Source organism: Perna viridis, chromosome 1 (assembly GCF_037379345.1).
Source record: "Perna viridis isolate PV_CMFRI_1.1 ecotype Kerala chromosome 1, ASM3737934v1, whole genome shotgun sequence".
Classification (NCBI taxonomy): domain Eukaryota; kingdom Metazoa; phylum Mollusca; class Bivalvia; order Mytilida; family Mytilidae; genus Perna; species Perna viridis.
In genome coordinates this window covers 49,264,108-49,281,374 of record NC_142445.1, presented here as the reverse complement: position 1 = coordinate 49,281,374, position 17,267 = coordinate 49,264,108, and the positions used below count along the sequence as shown (strand labels likewise).

General features: G+C 31.9%; 1 long non-coding RNA gene across 37 annotated transcripts in view; it reads left to right on the top strand.

The window, feature by feature from the left end:
* Positions 1-17,267, top strand: part of LOC148629152 (uncharacterized) — a 129,893-nt gene that overhangs the window by 98,547 nt on the left and 14,079 nt on the right. For 36 of the 37 annotated variants that reach the window (XR_015915178.1, XR_015915189.1, XR_015915187.1 and 33 more), the window contains 2 exons: positions 8,023-8,143; positions 15,755-15,895. This is a non-coding gene — a long non-coding RNA (uncharacterized LOC148629152). Of the gene's footprint in view, positions 1-2; positions 24-8,022; positions 8,144-15,754; positions 15,896-17,267 lie in introns of those variants that run through there. The other variant, XR_015915191.1, reaches the window with a different exon arrangement.

Here is a 17,267-nt window from a genome sequence, read left to right as displayed (position 1 = left end):
ATAATGATTGCAATAAAATTGTTGTAAGTAGAAATAGATATTATATTTGTTATATATTTAAATAGTGTTTACATGCAATGGAGTGTAAAAATATCATTTTGGTTAATCAAGTAAAAAAACATTTGGCTTAGCTGAGGAAATGATTAATATCTGACTAGGTTTTATGATACATGTACCAGTCAGGTACCAGGTGATATGATCAGGTAATGGTCCGTGAAACTTTAGTACTTGTATTTATTGGGTGGATCATCTTTGGATGTACTCTCCTTGGAATAAGTTCAACTTTTTAATTTTGGAGTATCATGTTAGTCTAGACTTAGCTATACAACACTTCACTTCAGTATACAAAAGGTCACATAAATATTTTGATTAAGTAAGAATATGTTATTGTAATATTATTCCAGAATATAGAATTCTGTGATAAACCAAAGAACCCATTTCCTAAACCCTGCTCTGGATTTTGTTTATTTTGTTTAAATAGATTATATAGTGCTATGCAAATGTTTGCTCTTGTTTTTGACCAGTGTTTGAATGTTGTTATTTCAGTCAGTCTGTCTGTTTTTAGGCTAGAAACTTGTTGTCACATGGTTAACCATGGGGGATAAAAGCCACAATATATATTGTATTATTAGTGGGGATTTCCCTTGTAGTCTTCAGGATCATTAGATTTGCTATAAGATTGTACACTATCAAAAGTTAGTACAAAATAGACTGAAACTCAAGATAGACTGAAACTGTAAAAGATGTAGATGTTCCCTATTTCATGATACTCAGGGTCAGGGTTGTTTGAGCAGACAGTGTCAACATCAATCAAAACTACTTGGCCATTTCTGCTGCACTAAGAAATAACCTCAGATGCAGAAAAGAGTTTCTTGCATTATTTGCCAGAACTGTAGTGTTACACTGAAGAAGTACTTCCATTCACTAGGTGGCACTAAGAATTTTAGTTAGATATCACTAGAAATATATAACACTCACTCTTACAAGAATTTGGCATGAAGAAAGAATAAAGTAATGGGAAAAATTCAACGTCTTTAGCTCTAGTTTTAGAATCAAATCAGACAAATTCTGGTCCAGGTAGATTCTTCCATCAAGTGCATTTGAGGTTAATCCCTTGTGTAAAGAGTCTGAGTAGACCTGATTGTGTCAAATGTGAGCAAAGAAGTGTTTGTGTGTATCCTAGTTCTGTACCTTATTTTTTTTAGATTTTTGTAGGAGTGAACGGAAGAACAACATATGCTGACTGTATATACAGGCTAACCCCCGTCATAACATCTCGTATCTTATTTCCATCAGGGTTCTTAATTATTAAGAAATACTTAGATATAATTTGTGTGCAACAACTGCAAGCATAATTTCACTGTTAATTTGTTGCCTGAGAAATTTTATGAGGACAGAAGGACAGCCCCTGCCTTTGAAGTCCATGAAAACTCATCTTTTAAAAACAATTTTCTACTGGTTCTGTAAGTGTGATACGGTAATTATCACTTACAAACCTTTCCCATAATGCACTAGAATTATAAAGTGATTAAAGTCTATTGGTGCATGCCTTCTCAATAAACTTGTATTCATCAAAGACCAAGAGGAAACTTCTTACATGGACTACCAACAGCGTGGCAAAATAAGTTCTTTAAAAACATCTAATTCTCTTTATGAAGTAACTTAATGTTTCTTATGTACACTGATGAGTTAAATCATATGTAAACAAGCAATAACATTTTTTATTTCAAATATGCACTAAAAACATCATGGGGAGTTGTTGGAATTAAAGGAGATTTTATGTACTTGGAAACTTTTTTGATATAGGTTACACATTTCAAGTCTCTTTATTAAATGATCAACCATGTTTTTAATTTTTTTTAATCATTCCAGACAATTTTTCTTATATGTCAGGAGAACTTGATGCATTTTCAGTAACACTTTGAATGAAAAATTATCACAGTTTTGAAACTGATGATTAGCATGAGACAATCCATTTACTCATCTATCAAATGCCTTTTTATTATTGATCTTTTGGGGATTTTTACTCGAGATGTGTCATTTTGAAAGAAAATACCAATTACCATATAAAAGTGCATCATTGCACCTGTCTTTGTATTTGTAAATTGATCATTGTAAATGCAAATTTTAATTCCATATTGTTAATCATCATGTCATTTTCAACATTTTAATTTTAGGTTTTCATCATTATCAAGACAAAAAATTCAGGCCATAATATAGAGATTAGTACTTTTTGATTCATATCTTTCTGTATTAATTCTAAATATTATAGATTTGCAATAAATGTTGGAATTTCCATTCCATAGCTATATGAACTATTGGAAGTAGACAATGGAACCTAACAGGGCTGTCGCTTTTTGTATTATTAGGATATTCCAGAAAAAAAAATACTCATTTAGATTGGAACCAACCTTCCAATTAGCACCGTTAATTTCTTATTCGTTATCTAAGTATCTGATCCGTGGGATTCCCATACCCTCTTCATCACTGGGAAATCCTAAATATAACCTTGACCTTTTGAGAATTTCCTGTTGTTGTAGGATTCTCCTAATTTGGGATATACTTGCAGTTATTCCCCCACATAATTAGTAAGTTATAGATCCAAGGCAGGATATTGTTTCAATATTAAATCCTCCATCTCTATCTTACTCTAGCATTGATATGTGTTAATATCTGTGAAGGCCCTGTTAAGAGATAACATTCTCCATAACCCAGATGACATCTCCCTAATTTGTCATTTTAATGCGGCAGTAAGGATGGCCTGTAGTTCAACAGATTTTCTAGTAATGAACAAGTTTACATATTTTCCAAGCTGTCTAGATATTCTCCAAGCTGTATAGTTTTCCAACAATGGTTGGTATTTGGGAAATTTGCCAGACAGGACATTTGTCAGTGTTTGGTTTAGGATCTCTGTAATCAGAGTCAGAGGACACAATTTATTTTAGATTCCAAGTTCTAGTGACAATATTATTAAATATTAAAGATGACATCTTGAAGTGAATGCAAATTCTTTTCAAAATATTTAGCCTAGTTAAGACTGTTTTAAACTTTAACAACAAATGAATGTTCCTAATTGGTAGTAATAGACTGAAAGCTTTCTGGTTATAGGTCTCAGTCTTGTATTCTTTGCCCCATAGGCTTCTATAGTATACCTTAAATTTTCATGATTTTTTAAAAGATATACAAGGAGTTTCAATCTAACTTTTAACCATGTTTTTCAATTAAGGAAATGTCAAAAATAATTTTTAGGTCCATTTTAGAAAAAAAGGCACAAACTTTGGTATACCAGGACAGGCCAAACTAAAAATAGACTTTTTCTACTTTCACTTTTATTTTGAGTTCATAAAATAGACCCCTTTTCTGAAGCATTATTTTTCATGAAAATACTGTTTTTCCTGAAAAAACAAGTTTATTGTGTCATAGCTTGATATTTACACTGTACTTTTGATGAAAAATGATAGTCATTTGCCAAGAAACAAAAACAGGAAAAGGCAAAAAGGAAGCCACTATACTTTTTAGCCTCCATGTTTTGACGTGCACCCGCTCAGGAATATGTAATACAAGACTGATACCTATATGATTGGTTTCCACTACAAAAGGAGAAATACAGTTAATATTTAACAAAACATAGGTCTAGGTTGTTGACACTAGGAATTGTTTTTTTCTGTCAGTTCTGTTTACTATATTTCATCTTTTGACGTATTCACCACAATAGAACAGGTGAATTAAGTGCAAGTAATTTTGAGCTTTTTTTAGATTACCAGTACATGTATAATGGCCACATTTATCTGGCACTGGAAAACTTAAAACAAATTGTAATTGTGCTAAGAGGCATGGTATCCTTCGTTGTTAGTGAGCCACCTAAATTTTTAATTCTTGAAATATCTGATATAAAACTTTATAAATTCTCTAAGTAATATAATTGCTAGATTGATATGATACTTGTAAGGATGACTGAGATGCTTTTAGTAAGATAGAGGTTGCGATAGGTAGATTGAGTTGGGCTAATCGAGTGCTTTAGTTTAGTTTAAGTTGGGCTGATGGAGTTGCTTTAGTTTAGTTTAAGTTGGGCTGATGGAGTTGCTTTAGTTTAGTTTTAAGTTGGGTTGATGGAGTTGTTTTAGTTTAGTTTAAGTTGGGTGATGGAGTTGTTTTAGTTTAGTTTAAGTTGGGTTGATGGAGTTGTTTTAGTTTAGTTTAAGTTGGGTTGATGGAGTTGTTTTAGTTTAGTTTAAGTTGGGTTGATGGAGTTGCTTTAGTTTAGTTTAAGTTGGGCTGATGGAGTTGTTTTAGTTTAGTTTAAGTTGGGTTGATGGAGTTGTTTTAGTTTAGTTTAAGTTGGGCTGATGGAGTTGTTTTAGTTTAGTTTAAGTTGGGTTGATGGAGTTGTTTTACGTAGAACTGATCAAGAGATTTAATAAAGGTTGAAGGAGGTGCCTTAGGCAGATTGAGTCAGTTCCAGTCAATGTACTTAAACCAGATTAAGGTTGGATTGATGGGGGTGCATTCAATAGGCAATGGTTGTCTTGAACTATAAGTATTTTCTTTTTGGTTTGTTGTAATACTGCAGTTGTGGATTGGTCTTTTATTTTATGCGAGACAAACACATATTTGCATATTTATACAGAATAGGCTTTGGTATCATTATTCACTGCAAACTCTGTTGTGTTTATAATGGTCAACACTTTCCCACATAGACCCACATTCCATGAAAGTAGTGTCATCTCTTAAACCTTGAGCATATACCTGCCATGGACTGTTTTTCTAAACTGGTTCAATTTGTACATGTTTCTAAGTATCAATAAATTGTTGGATTAGGTCGTGACTTAAGCCCTAATTTGCATCTGTTGAAATCCTTGGGTTATAGGGCTGATACCTCATTAATCACTATGATGACCACTTTAGGGTGCCTACATTCAAATCAGGACAAATTTTATTATGACCTGTATCAAATGTCCATTTAAATCCTTCCCCATTTTTGGTCAGTTTGAGGTCATATGATCACATCATAAATTGGTTTTGCAAAAAGATGACCTTTCTGTTCTTTTAATTTATTTAAATGGCTTTTTAATTTTGGAGCATTATATGAAAGGGGTGTTGAACCTTTTAAATACAGTGTTTGATTTTTTCATAGCTTGTTAAAGAGATTGAGTTTGGGAGGTATAAATACACTATACCTGCTGGTCATGAGATCCAATGACTTATAATTCCCGCCAGGAGGCCTAGTTTCTCCATTATAATTATGAAAATGAAGAGAATTAAATGTACTCTAACCACTGTCTATTATTTTGACCTATTTAGTGGTTTCCATTTAAAGTCAGATTCAAAAATATAAACTCATTTAATGAAGAATCAATCATGCACTAGAAGACCTAGGATTATCAACCAAATTTAATATTAAAAAAAGAATAAAATAGGATGTTGAGTCAATAATGGAACTAATCCTATATATTGTCGGCTGCTGATGTATAGGTGTAGTGTACATTAGTCTGGCACTTTCTGATTCACATTGGGTAAAAGCTAATACTTTGGACATGTGTTTCCTTGTTTTGCCTATTTCAGGGTTTTAAGGTTTCCACAGCCTTGGTTAATCCTTCTATATATACCCCAATATATCTCCCTGACTATTTTTAGCAGAACCTTTTAACTCCTACCTTAAATTATTTGCTTTACAACAATTTAATGTGCTATCTCAATTTTATTACTCGATGTATATCTGAGTAACAACCTTTTACAGAATGGATTTGAAATGATCTTGGAGCTGAATATAACTTCCACAGTTTATTGTGTACTATATATAGGTTTATTTTGATACTTCATTAGTTACAGTTAAAACAATATGTATGTATGATAAATCGATATTGAATTCTGATAGTAAATTTGTGTCATATCTAGATTTCCAATTAATAATTCTTGGAGAAATGATGATGCTTTTAACGATTAATATACTGCATATTGTCGTACAAACAGTCATACAAGCTTGAATGCATACTATGCCTTTTTAACTTAATTTGAAAAGATCATAAGATATTACACTATCATTTTTTCTTTGAAATCTGACACAAAAAAACATGGAGTACTGGGAGTTTAATCCTCTTTACATTAAATACCCTTTGCTTTTCTATCCCTTTAATCTCAGCTATTAATACTGATAGAGAGTTGAGTTTATCAGAAGTTTTATCAAAAGTGAGCTATAAAGCTGAGAAATTTATAGGTATGGGTGGATTTAATATAAAATCAAGGGCTGTCATGACCCAGTCACATGCTAGCCAGAAGTGTTGATTCCGGAAGTATGGTGTACTCTGATACTCTTAAATTCAATAGGATTCTAGTACTTGGTGTATATGAAAAGTAATTGTACTTGAATTTGTTTATCGAAAAATGCTAATTTAGTGTTGTTTGAAAGTGACACTAAGTAAAAGGCTATTGAATTTAATACCATTCTAGTATTGATGTGGTGTTTGGTCAAGATTGCCTTACTTAACTCAGAGTTGTCCTTTGTATGCCATAGATAGAAGAACCATGTTAGCCAGTATAAATAAGATCTTATAGTCAGTCATTGACTATTGATGATTGAATGGAGTTAATACAAGTACTGTCCTTCGCTCGTCAGGTCAAAGTTACCAGTAACCTCAAAATATATTTGTGCACTATGAATACATCTGACCCAAAACATTATCAATGTAGAGCTGCATTATAAGGTCTCTCATTACCTCCTCAAACTTTTTTAAAACTTACACAAATTTTGAGGACATCAAAGAAAAAGAGACAGTATATTGGCATTTATTTCTGTTTTTCTCTGGTGTTTGCACCTTTACATTACAGATTTTGATGTATCAGTTTCAAAAATCATTTGTAAACGTAACTTTTTAGATTCTATCATTTAATCATACTTTATCAAAACAAATTACATCTTGTACTAATTCATTTTTTTTCTTGAAAAAAATATGTTTAGCGTAGTTCATCCATCAAGTACCGATCATAGATAAAACACTGCACTTGTGTCTACCTTGCCAAATTTAACCTTTAGGTGCATCTACAGACCAATTAAGAGTAATATAATATAACCTATAAATCGCATGCAGTGAATATTATGTGTATTCACACCACAGGGTTTGAACATTATGTCAACCTCTACGTGACATTATCAAGATAACCAGAAAATTAGTTGTGAAATTAGGTCTTTTTAGGTCGGGGTTTTTGTATTATGGATGGCTTTTTTTATACTAAAATAAAATTTTACCTTATAAAAAAAATTAAGTTAATGCATCCATAAATAAGGATAAAATAACTAAGAACCATTGTTAGTTTTATAATTACAGTAGATATTCGTTGTCAAGCGATTTTCACTTAATAACGCTTCAATTAAGATAAGAGATATTGGTCTAAAATTGTAACGTTTCATGTTGTGATACTTAGGAAGTCAAGTGAAAAGGTTATCTCGGGAATGAAAGTTACTTGAGTTTGTTAAGATGCAGCTGTCAAAAGGTTAAGGGTAGGCTAGTTAGGCTGTGGCGACCCACCCTTCTTTAATCTGAGTCATAACTTTTCATGATTGTGTCTGAAGGTGTTTAAGCACCAATGGGTCACCATCAGCGATGGTTCCAGGACATATTAAGGGTAATCTTGTAATATTGGAGGGAACCACAATACAGTTGTGTCTGAGGGTGTTAGTACCAATGGGTCACCATCAGCGATGGTTCCAGGACATATTAAGGGTAATCTTGTAATATTGGAGGGAACCACAATACAGTTGTGTCTGAGGGTGTTTAAGCACCAATGGGTCACTGTCAGCGATGGTTCCAGGACATATTAAGGGTAATCTTGTAATATTGGAGGGAACCACAATACAGTTGTGTCTGAGGGTGTTAGTACCAATAGCAGTGAAATGTTTTATGCTGTGTCTTGCATCCAGTACACAATTTATTATCTCTTCACATGAAAAATACTTGTACTTTCAAAGATCTCTGAACTTTTTTATATCTAATGCCTGTTTCTTTTATATCTTGATATATTTTGTAGGTCAGAATTTTGAAGAAGCAGATAATTTTACAGATAATTTCTGTTGTATACTTTGGACTATCTGGAGAATGATGTACACAAATACAGAATCACAGTGGTAGATTTTGGAGAATGAACTTAGGTCAGTAAAAATTAAAGGTTTTAGAATTTTAGAATGTATTGTTTACTGATGTATTAGACAGTTACAATTCATGATCACATATGATTGTTGCCTCCTGAGTAAATGCTCTTTATAGGTGAGACAAAAATTTCTAACTGTCTGCATTTTGCAAATACTTTCGAAAACATTCCCTTTTGATTTGGTGAATTATGTGACATAATGCATTCTGCAAGTCAGCAACTACACAACAACCATGGAAAAAAACTCTGAACTTGAGGATGGGAGAATATTTAAATCTTCTACAGATACCATCAGCCTATTCATTTAAAAGGTAGATTAAATTGTGTCCAAAATTGTCCTCTTTAATCCAATATATGTCTATTCTTATCCATAATCTAACATGTATTAGGCAAACATTTTCTTATAAGAAGATTTATGAAGATCATAAACAGACAATGTTTATACCACTAGACTGATTGTTATAGAAATTAAAGATAGGAATTATGTAAGCAATGTGCCTTAGGGTAGCAATTTAATATACTTAAAGAGTTTTTGGAAACTTTTAAAGATTTTATAATTTGACTAGGGAAAAGTACATGTGTACCATTAGTGTATTTTTTGTCAGGGTTGTTATTTTTTGTTTTATCTTATATCCCCCATCAAATGAATATGTGTAGTATGTTTATTACATCAGAATACATGTAGTCAATTCAAAAGAGCCATGGAAAAGTAGGTGGTCTTTTTTTTCATCAAACATAGGTAGAATGAGACAATATGGCTCTGGTCTAAATCAGTTATTCATCAAACCATTTTGTACAAATGATATTGTAACAGTATGTGGAAGTATGTACTTCAGTAATTAGTTCAGTAGACTAATTCCTCCTTTTTTTTTGGAAGAGTCAAAATATGACTCACTTGTCAATTTCATCATGTCCATATAGGGTTATTTATAGAATTAAATGCCAGGTTACAATCTAAATTAGTTTGACAATTGAAAATTAATGTGATATTTGAATGTTGTTTTAACAGAAGATACTATCATTTTACTGATAACCTTAGCAATGTGAATATTTTTTTTTGAGGTAATGTTCATGAGATAATATTTTTTGAGTGTGTTATGTTATAGGTGGTTTTCTTCTGATACACATATGACTTATTCACCTGTTGACCTATATGCAGGTGTTCCTGACATGTACATGACTTTGAATGTTTGTACAGGTTTTAGACATGCAATAGTCATTAAAACCTGATCTGTAGTTCACTTATAGATTCATGAAGTTTCGTATCAGCATGAAGAGTCTTTGTATTAATTGTGATGGCAGAAATTATTGTCTACCTACAATTTTCTTATAGAACTGCATTGTTGCTCTTTTTTTTTTAACCCTTGCATTGTTTTGACACAGTTCATTTTAAGATGGAAAAAATGAGTTTTTTGTGCCTGTTCATCAAGACACATGGGAAACCATGGCAAGCATTACTTTGTATTCACCATATCTATCGCTATCAATATGCATATACCTTTTTTCCTCAGCTCAAGTTATGAAAATAACTCAGTGATTCATATTGTTTACTGATTATCCTAAAATTAATGCCAGGCATACACAGATGTAATATCTTGGTATTCAAAAAAGTTTTAAAAAGACCATCTTTGATAAATTGTTACATTTGTTATGCTCTAGAATTTGGACAGTACTTGCACAGTTATATAAGACAATAATCAATGTTTACATGTATGAGAATCTACTCCAGTCATTACCGAGACCTTTTCAGATGTACATTGTAATCGTGACCAACAGTATTAAGTGGAATATAAATGTGTTAATGATACCATATATATAATGTTCCTACATTAACTCCTACATGTAGTATATTCTAAGGTGGATGTCATTAAAGAATGTATAACAATAAAAAAAAATGTATAGATAGTAAGGTATGACCCAGGTGTTTAGTCCTTTAGAGGGAAGTCAACGTGACATAGTTGTTATACAAATGATAGGGTCAACATAGTCATTGGAGCTCTATGATATAAATGATGGGTCAGCATGGAGCTCTATAGGTTTAGCATTAAACTCTGCAGTATAAATAGGGTCAGTGTGCAGCCCTATAGTATAAATAATAGAGTCAGTTTGGATCGCTATGATATAAAAGCTAGCTCAGCGTAGAGCTCAATGATATGTACGGAGCTCTACAATATAAATCTTAGTGTCTAGTCTTTTCCTAAAATAATATACATAATGAATTACATTACTAACTGAAAGTTAATGGGAAATCATAAAAAAAAGATTTCTTTTAAAGATTTCCTTACTACTTTCAGATTTTCAGCTAATAATTTGTTTTAAGTGGACTTTAAATTTTTGATAGGTTACAGATCAGGGTGTTCAATTGTTTCCAAACAGCCTTTTTTTAAGATAAGTTACCTAGTATGTTCAGTTTATAATTCTGATCAGATGGGTTAATTTTTGTCAGTCTTTAAATTCTTATTTTTGAGTGGGGAAAGCTCTTGATGGGCTTTAAATGTTACTGAAATATGTTGGTACCACAACAAGAAATAAAATGGGTCATTGGCTTGAACTTCATCCATAATTTAATGTGTTTCAAGATGAAGGCTATTGAGAGAACATCACAACTTCCATGAACAAATCTCAATAAGGCAGTGTGTTTTTTGTTTAAGAATTATGATGATGGGGTTTTTTAATGTCCTTCAGAATTAGATGTGACTGTGATTAACATAAGAATCATGAATGTTCAGAGCCCAATAGAATTTTAATATAACAAATACAACCTCAATAAACTGGTTAACATGCTACAAATAGACTCTAATAAATGTTAATTTCATACCCAAAGATATCTAAATATGTCATAAATATTTTAAACTTAATAGGATCATCAAAGAGACCATGAGGATAATAAAATGATATCCTGAGTATGTGAGTGCTGTCTAATGGTAGCTATGTAACTATGTATGGTTTTAATGATAGGATTGGGAGCACTAGAGACTTGTGTAGGAGGGGGACATGTTAACTGTCTCATCAGGACAACTTGATTTACCTGGAAAAATGGGAAATGTAGGGAGAAATAAATTTTAATTAATTAGTATTCTACTTGCATCACCATATGGGACATGTTAGTCTATTCCCATACTTTTTTTAATACATTTGCAGGTGCTGAAAACATTTTGTTGCATATGTGTACAATGTGATTAGTTGCAGAGTTAGTTTATAGCCAATTTTGAAAGTGGGAATCTTAAGGACTGTGGATGGTCATAGCAAATCTTAATTTTATTTCCCCAGGTTAGTCATTTTGGTCTTAGACTATTAGCAGAATCTTAAATTCTTTTGAGGATTTAATTATCAGGTTATTAAATTATTTGTTACCTGACCTAGCTGCAAAGGATATCTACACTGCAGCAAAGAACAGACCTGATTCTCTTCTGGTTTAAAATTGAATTCTGCATTTTTTATCTTAAATTTAGTTAGGATGTTGTCAGGTTTTGGGTTGTTAATTGACCTGGTGAAATCAGATCTGCAAAAACAGGACCAATGTCTAAAAACAAGTCAATTAACAACTTGGAGGTTCCCCCACATATCACCTTGGATTTGATGGTTGTTTACACAAGCTCATCATTTATTTATAGGTAATTAACATAAAGTTTGAAACTTTAATTAATCCATCAAAGTGCAGTCAGGTATATTTATAGCACAGGTGAAAAACATATTCACCTGGCATCAATTACATAACAGAAACCACCTGTATTGTATAAAGTAATATTTCTACCTGAACTTGCATCCTAATCGCCTAGAAAATTGATCATTTTATAATGATTACTAGTTAATTATTATTTATTTCTTTTGAAATTAAAAGCAACTTAATGAATTACTCCTGTAAGTTGTTGAAATTATGCCATTTTTCATGTTTTAAGATTTCTCAGTTATACAGTCAGTAACACCTTTAAGTATAGAATTTGAAGAAAGTTTTATTTCGATTAAGATAACTTTAATGTTATCTGACAGTTCACTTAATTACAATTTTCAAATACATGCATCTTATTGAGAAATAATTACATTATATATATATGTTTAAAGCTCATGGTGTATTGGAAATATTCCCACTTTGGCTATTCCTGTGTGTGACAGTCTGAAGAAACTTTCAAATCCATCAACATGCACTCATTTCATGTAGATCTGAATTAATTGCTTGAAATTCAAGCCAACTCTGTGTCTGTTAAAGTAGCTACAACTGTACATAGATGGGACAAACTCTGTGCCTATTAGATTCATTATTTCTATATACATAAGACGGGGCACCTGCCCTGATTATTATATCTATACCCATAAATAATGTGTCGGCTACCCGACAGATGTTCCATTTGTTGTAACACCCTTTTAAATTCACTACCCTGAAGCTGAAATGTGAGAAGTACGCTGGTTATCTTATCTGAGTTGCTTGTTAAATACTTACTGTAGTTTGCAAAGCGTGACAAGGTCCAAAGATAGTCTACGATTTAGGAAATTTCAAGTGGTCCTTTTACTGATCTAGAAAAAGTACAAAAATTAAAGCAACAAAATAAGATCAGTGAAAGGATGATGTCATACTTTTTATTTACATTTTTTACAGGCATGCCTAGAAGATTTAATTATTTGATTTTTTTTTATTCATAGGCTCAATTTAAAGGTTTTGTCAATACATTCTTTGGCTGTATAATTCAATGTTGAATTTGTCCACACCTTGCAGATTCATAATCTTTTTATTTTTAATAACCAAATATCATTTCCCAAGTTGTGGCATTACCAGTTCCACCAGACAAAAACCTTTCATAGAGGTGACTGTTGATACATTTAAGAGGACTCTATATAAGGAACTAATTATACATAAAATGACTTCAGCAGTTTTCTACAGAGAATCAATGAAAATTAAACATTGAAAAAAAAACTATTTATTTCCTGTAGGTCTCCGCATCAAAATCTAATCAGTATTTTTCTATGATTGATATGTTAATTGAATGCCCGGTTTGCTGACTAAAAAATATTATATGAACTGTATCCATGTGAAAATAACTGCACTTGAGAGATAAGATCTTGGTGTTCTTTTAAATAGATGTAGGTTAGTAGATCTTCAGGTAATCATAGACTAGGTTATTTATATTGCTGATGTCACATTTGTTTGTATACAAATTTCCTGTTGGTTTGTATCCCAAGGCTGCACGTGGTGTTATAATCTGTTAAAAAATAATCATGCTTTACAATAACTCTACATGAAGTCATAAATCTTAGTTGTTTTTAATTGTATGTAATGGTTTTTGATGTAATTTGAATGAACATAATTGGTCATGATTGTAACAAATATAATCATGGGAAAACTACATACATGCAGTGCAGGTCAGTGGGAGAGTATGTTATTTGTACATGTACAAGCCACTATGGTCAAAGGTCACAATTTCATAAGTCAGTGATAAATTAAGTGCTAAAAGGTAATTGAATTTTGGCTGTTTGTTCTCCCAGATTATTTCTAGTCTTTTTTGTTCTCTAATACCTACACTTTTCTTTTCTATGAACTCTTTTTAAGGTCACCTTTTCCCCTGCTTTCTTATAGTCTTTAATCTGATCAAGGTCATATGTCTTCAGTCCATAGCTCCTCACATGGTGTTTTTTAGACATTACTAATCTAGCTTACTTTGTTCTTTTTATAGCCTTTTTATTTTTGTAATTTTTGTTATTTTATATCATTTTCATAAACAAAAACAGGAACAGTACTTCCTTTAATTGTCAGGAAATCGTGAGAAATTCAAGTGGCTCAAATACAGGACATTTTGAAAAGATATGAAATTTGAAAGTCCAGGTGATAATCCCAAGAGAGCAGTACATGTTTGGCCCACCTCCTGTCACACATTTTTGGGTAAACAGGAAAACTTGTAGGTGAAAAGACTTTGAACTTGTGAGGCATGGATGTTGATATTTTAAGTTAATCCCAACTGAATACACAAACACTTGACATGTGTATTGATGGATTTTATTCAAAGCAGGAAATTGTGAGAAAGAGTTGAAATGTATTAATTTTGAGTGCTTTGGTAACATAAAAAAATTATAATGCTAAATTAAAAACAGAAGAAAGCACTTGAAAAGCATCCTTACAGTTGTGTAAAAAGGAAACTTGCTGGTATAGATATGTTAAGATAAATGATGTGCATGATAAATTTACATCAGAGTTTATTATGAGACGGAGACGGCACTCCTTACTGACATCCTGGTTTGTCTAAGCAGGAAATCTTCAGTGAAGAGAGTAGGTTTATCAAAAATCTGGAACACATTCCGAAAACATGCTGTAAATTGATGTATGCTATCAACATAATTACCAGTGTAAAACTTAATACTCTACATATGTTCATCTAAGAAAACGATAAGGAAAACAATATAACCGTCCATTAATGGGTTCTCTTCTAAAGCTGTTTAAAGAAGAAAATTGTCTGATACAATTTGGTATGCTTCCTTATGTATAGTTGTTTAATGTCACCAGAGTGTTATATAACATAAAATCAGCTTGCAGGAAAAAATCTTCGCACAGCTAAATGTCTTATAGAGCTCTATAGAATTTTAATATACTTGGATTTACATCTACATCTGGTAGTTTCCATCATTTCATTGTTAAATGGGGAGGTAATCATCTGAATTCACTGATTCTTGAATATTAGTACATGTAACGAAACTAAAAATGATCAAGTACTGTAAAAGTACTTTAATTCATGGATACAAATTTTCATGGATTAGGGTAGAGACACAAGTTCATGAATTTTTGATTTGTTGTTTTGAGGTGTTTAGTATACACATCAATGGAAATCTCCTTTTTATTGGGGACCAAATTTTGTGGTTTGGCATAACCATGAAAACCACGAAAATTGGTACCCCCAAACAATAGTACTTTCACAGTAGTTTGGAATCATCTAATGTTACAGAACTTAAGAAAGCATTGAAATATTGCTTAAATTGCCACTGAGTTAGAGTTGCATTGATCAAAACTCTTGATTTTGGAATATTTTCTCAGTACAATTGTCTTAGTTTCCCTTATATTACAAAATTAAAGTCCTATTATATGTAGTTCTTTACAAATTTAGGTAATGATTTATAAACCAGCTGTTTATCTTTATTACACTATAAATATACAGGGGTCTGAAGTCCAGGACTCTGATGAGGAACTTTAAAATACCATTGGCCTAGGTTCTAAACCTACCATATTTTTTCTAACTGTAATTGAGAACCTTTCACTTTCTTATAAAAAACCTTTCCTTAAGATTGCTAAAAAGTCTTGAAAGTGAATTTGAGCAATTGATGTATTATGGTATATTTTGAACTGTGACCATTATTTACCAAGGGACAAATTCAGAGATCATGAGAAAAGGGATTAAGGGATTTCCTGGCTATTATTTGCCCCCTTTTTTGGCATTTTCAGAAAAGGGGGTTTCAATCCATGAACCACCACCCTCACATACCCACACCCCTCCTCCCCCTTTTCCAAAGATCTGCCATTGTGACTTATTTTACATTCTGTGGCAATTTCATTTTATACTGCTTTCAATAATTTCAATAACTTCATATCAGTATTTTTTCAGCACATGTAAAATTATTTCTTGTATTTTTACAGGATTTGAGTTATTTCAAGCGACAAACATTAAGATTATAATAGAAGCCTGTATATAGAATGGTGCCAAGGTCCTTCATACCATCCTAAGATCCATGCTATGCATTTTGACAGGACGGAGACTAAATGTTACAATGAGAACAGGTATATATCCCTATGTCAACATAATTATAAGGTTATGACCAGTGCAAAGTGACCAGTCCTAATACTCCTTAATCCTAACATTCATTCCTCTCATACAGCGATGCGATAACACTCACAGTTACAATTCACCTATAACAACTCAATTTCAAACAAAAATAAAAACAAACCATTTAATAGAAAAACATGATATAAGTTTGAACAAACTTTGTGGAAAATGTGGTTATTGAAAATCTGCCTTGTCACAGATACATAATGATAAAATTTAATTTATGATCTAGGATACCTTTTAAGCTTAGTATATAAGGACAAAAAATGCCTCTGCTTAATATTTAAGCTGGTGTACTTTATGTAAAGCCTTATAGTTATCTACAGATATTTGAAAATTAAATTGTTTGGATTTGAGGTTTATAAGATCTTTATTTGTGTGTCAGATTCAGTGAGTAATGTTAAAATCTTTTCAGACCATTTTTCTAGAGACATGGATTTTAAGGGGCATGCAATATTGGACCAGTTAAATACTAATTGATGTAGAAATAACCCTCCTTCCTTTATTGCACCTGTCTCAAATATTTACCAGAAATCTTCTGATATTTATGACCATGTTTAAAGGTTAGAGTTCAAACTCCATAATACCATATACAGTTGCACAGCTGTCATTGAAGGCTTTTCTGCACCCTTAGATCTTTCCATAAATTGAATCTACCTTTTCATTTGGGGAACAGATTTGTTTCCAAAATTATTTTATTATGGCCTTTGGTTTACAGTTAGGCAGATGGATGGGCTTGTTGTTTGATAAGTGATAAGTGGGTAGCGGTACCAGAGCCATCTGTCGAGATCTCACCTGAACCCAAATCATCTAATGGCAAATCCTTGTCGCATGTCAGTTGTATTTAAATGAAACATTACTGGTACACAGTCAACAATTATTTCTTTAATCTCTATTATATTTAGATATTAATGTTAAAACTTCAAATCTTTGATAGAGTCGTGACAGGTTTTTCTAGCTCAATCGGTAAATAACGATGAGGTTTCAAATTGACAATTATTCTTTTATGGATTGATTTTGGTAGGTAAATGAAATTTGTTTCTGTGCAAGTTTTCACAATCAATATTTCAAGCAATATTAAAACTTCCATTTAGATGTCTTAAAAACTGATTACAGACTACAGGATGTCAAGGCTATACTTACATAGAAGAAATTCTAGTGAAATTGGTTTTTTATTTGATTAAGACAATTTGTTGTCAGTAATGTTATAGATGATGATCATAGTTCTCAGCTTCTCTTTTTCTAATGTCTTTTCAATAAGAAAATTAGTAATAGTTTTTATCCATTTGTATTTTTGTTGTGAAAAGATAATGTCAAAAGTAACTA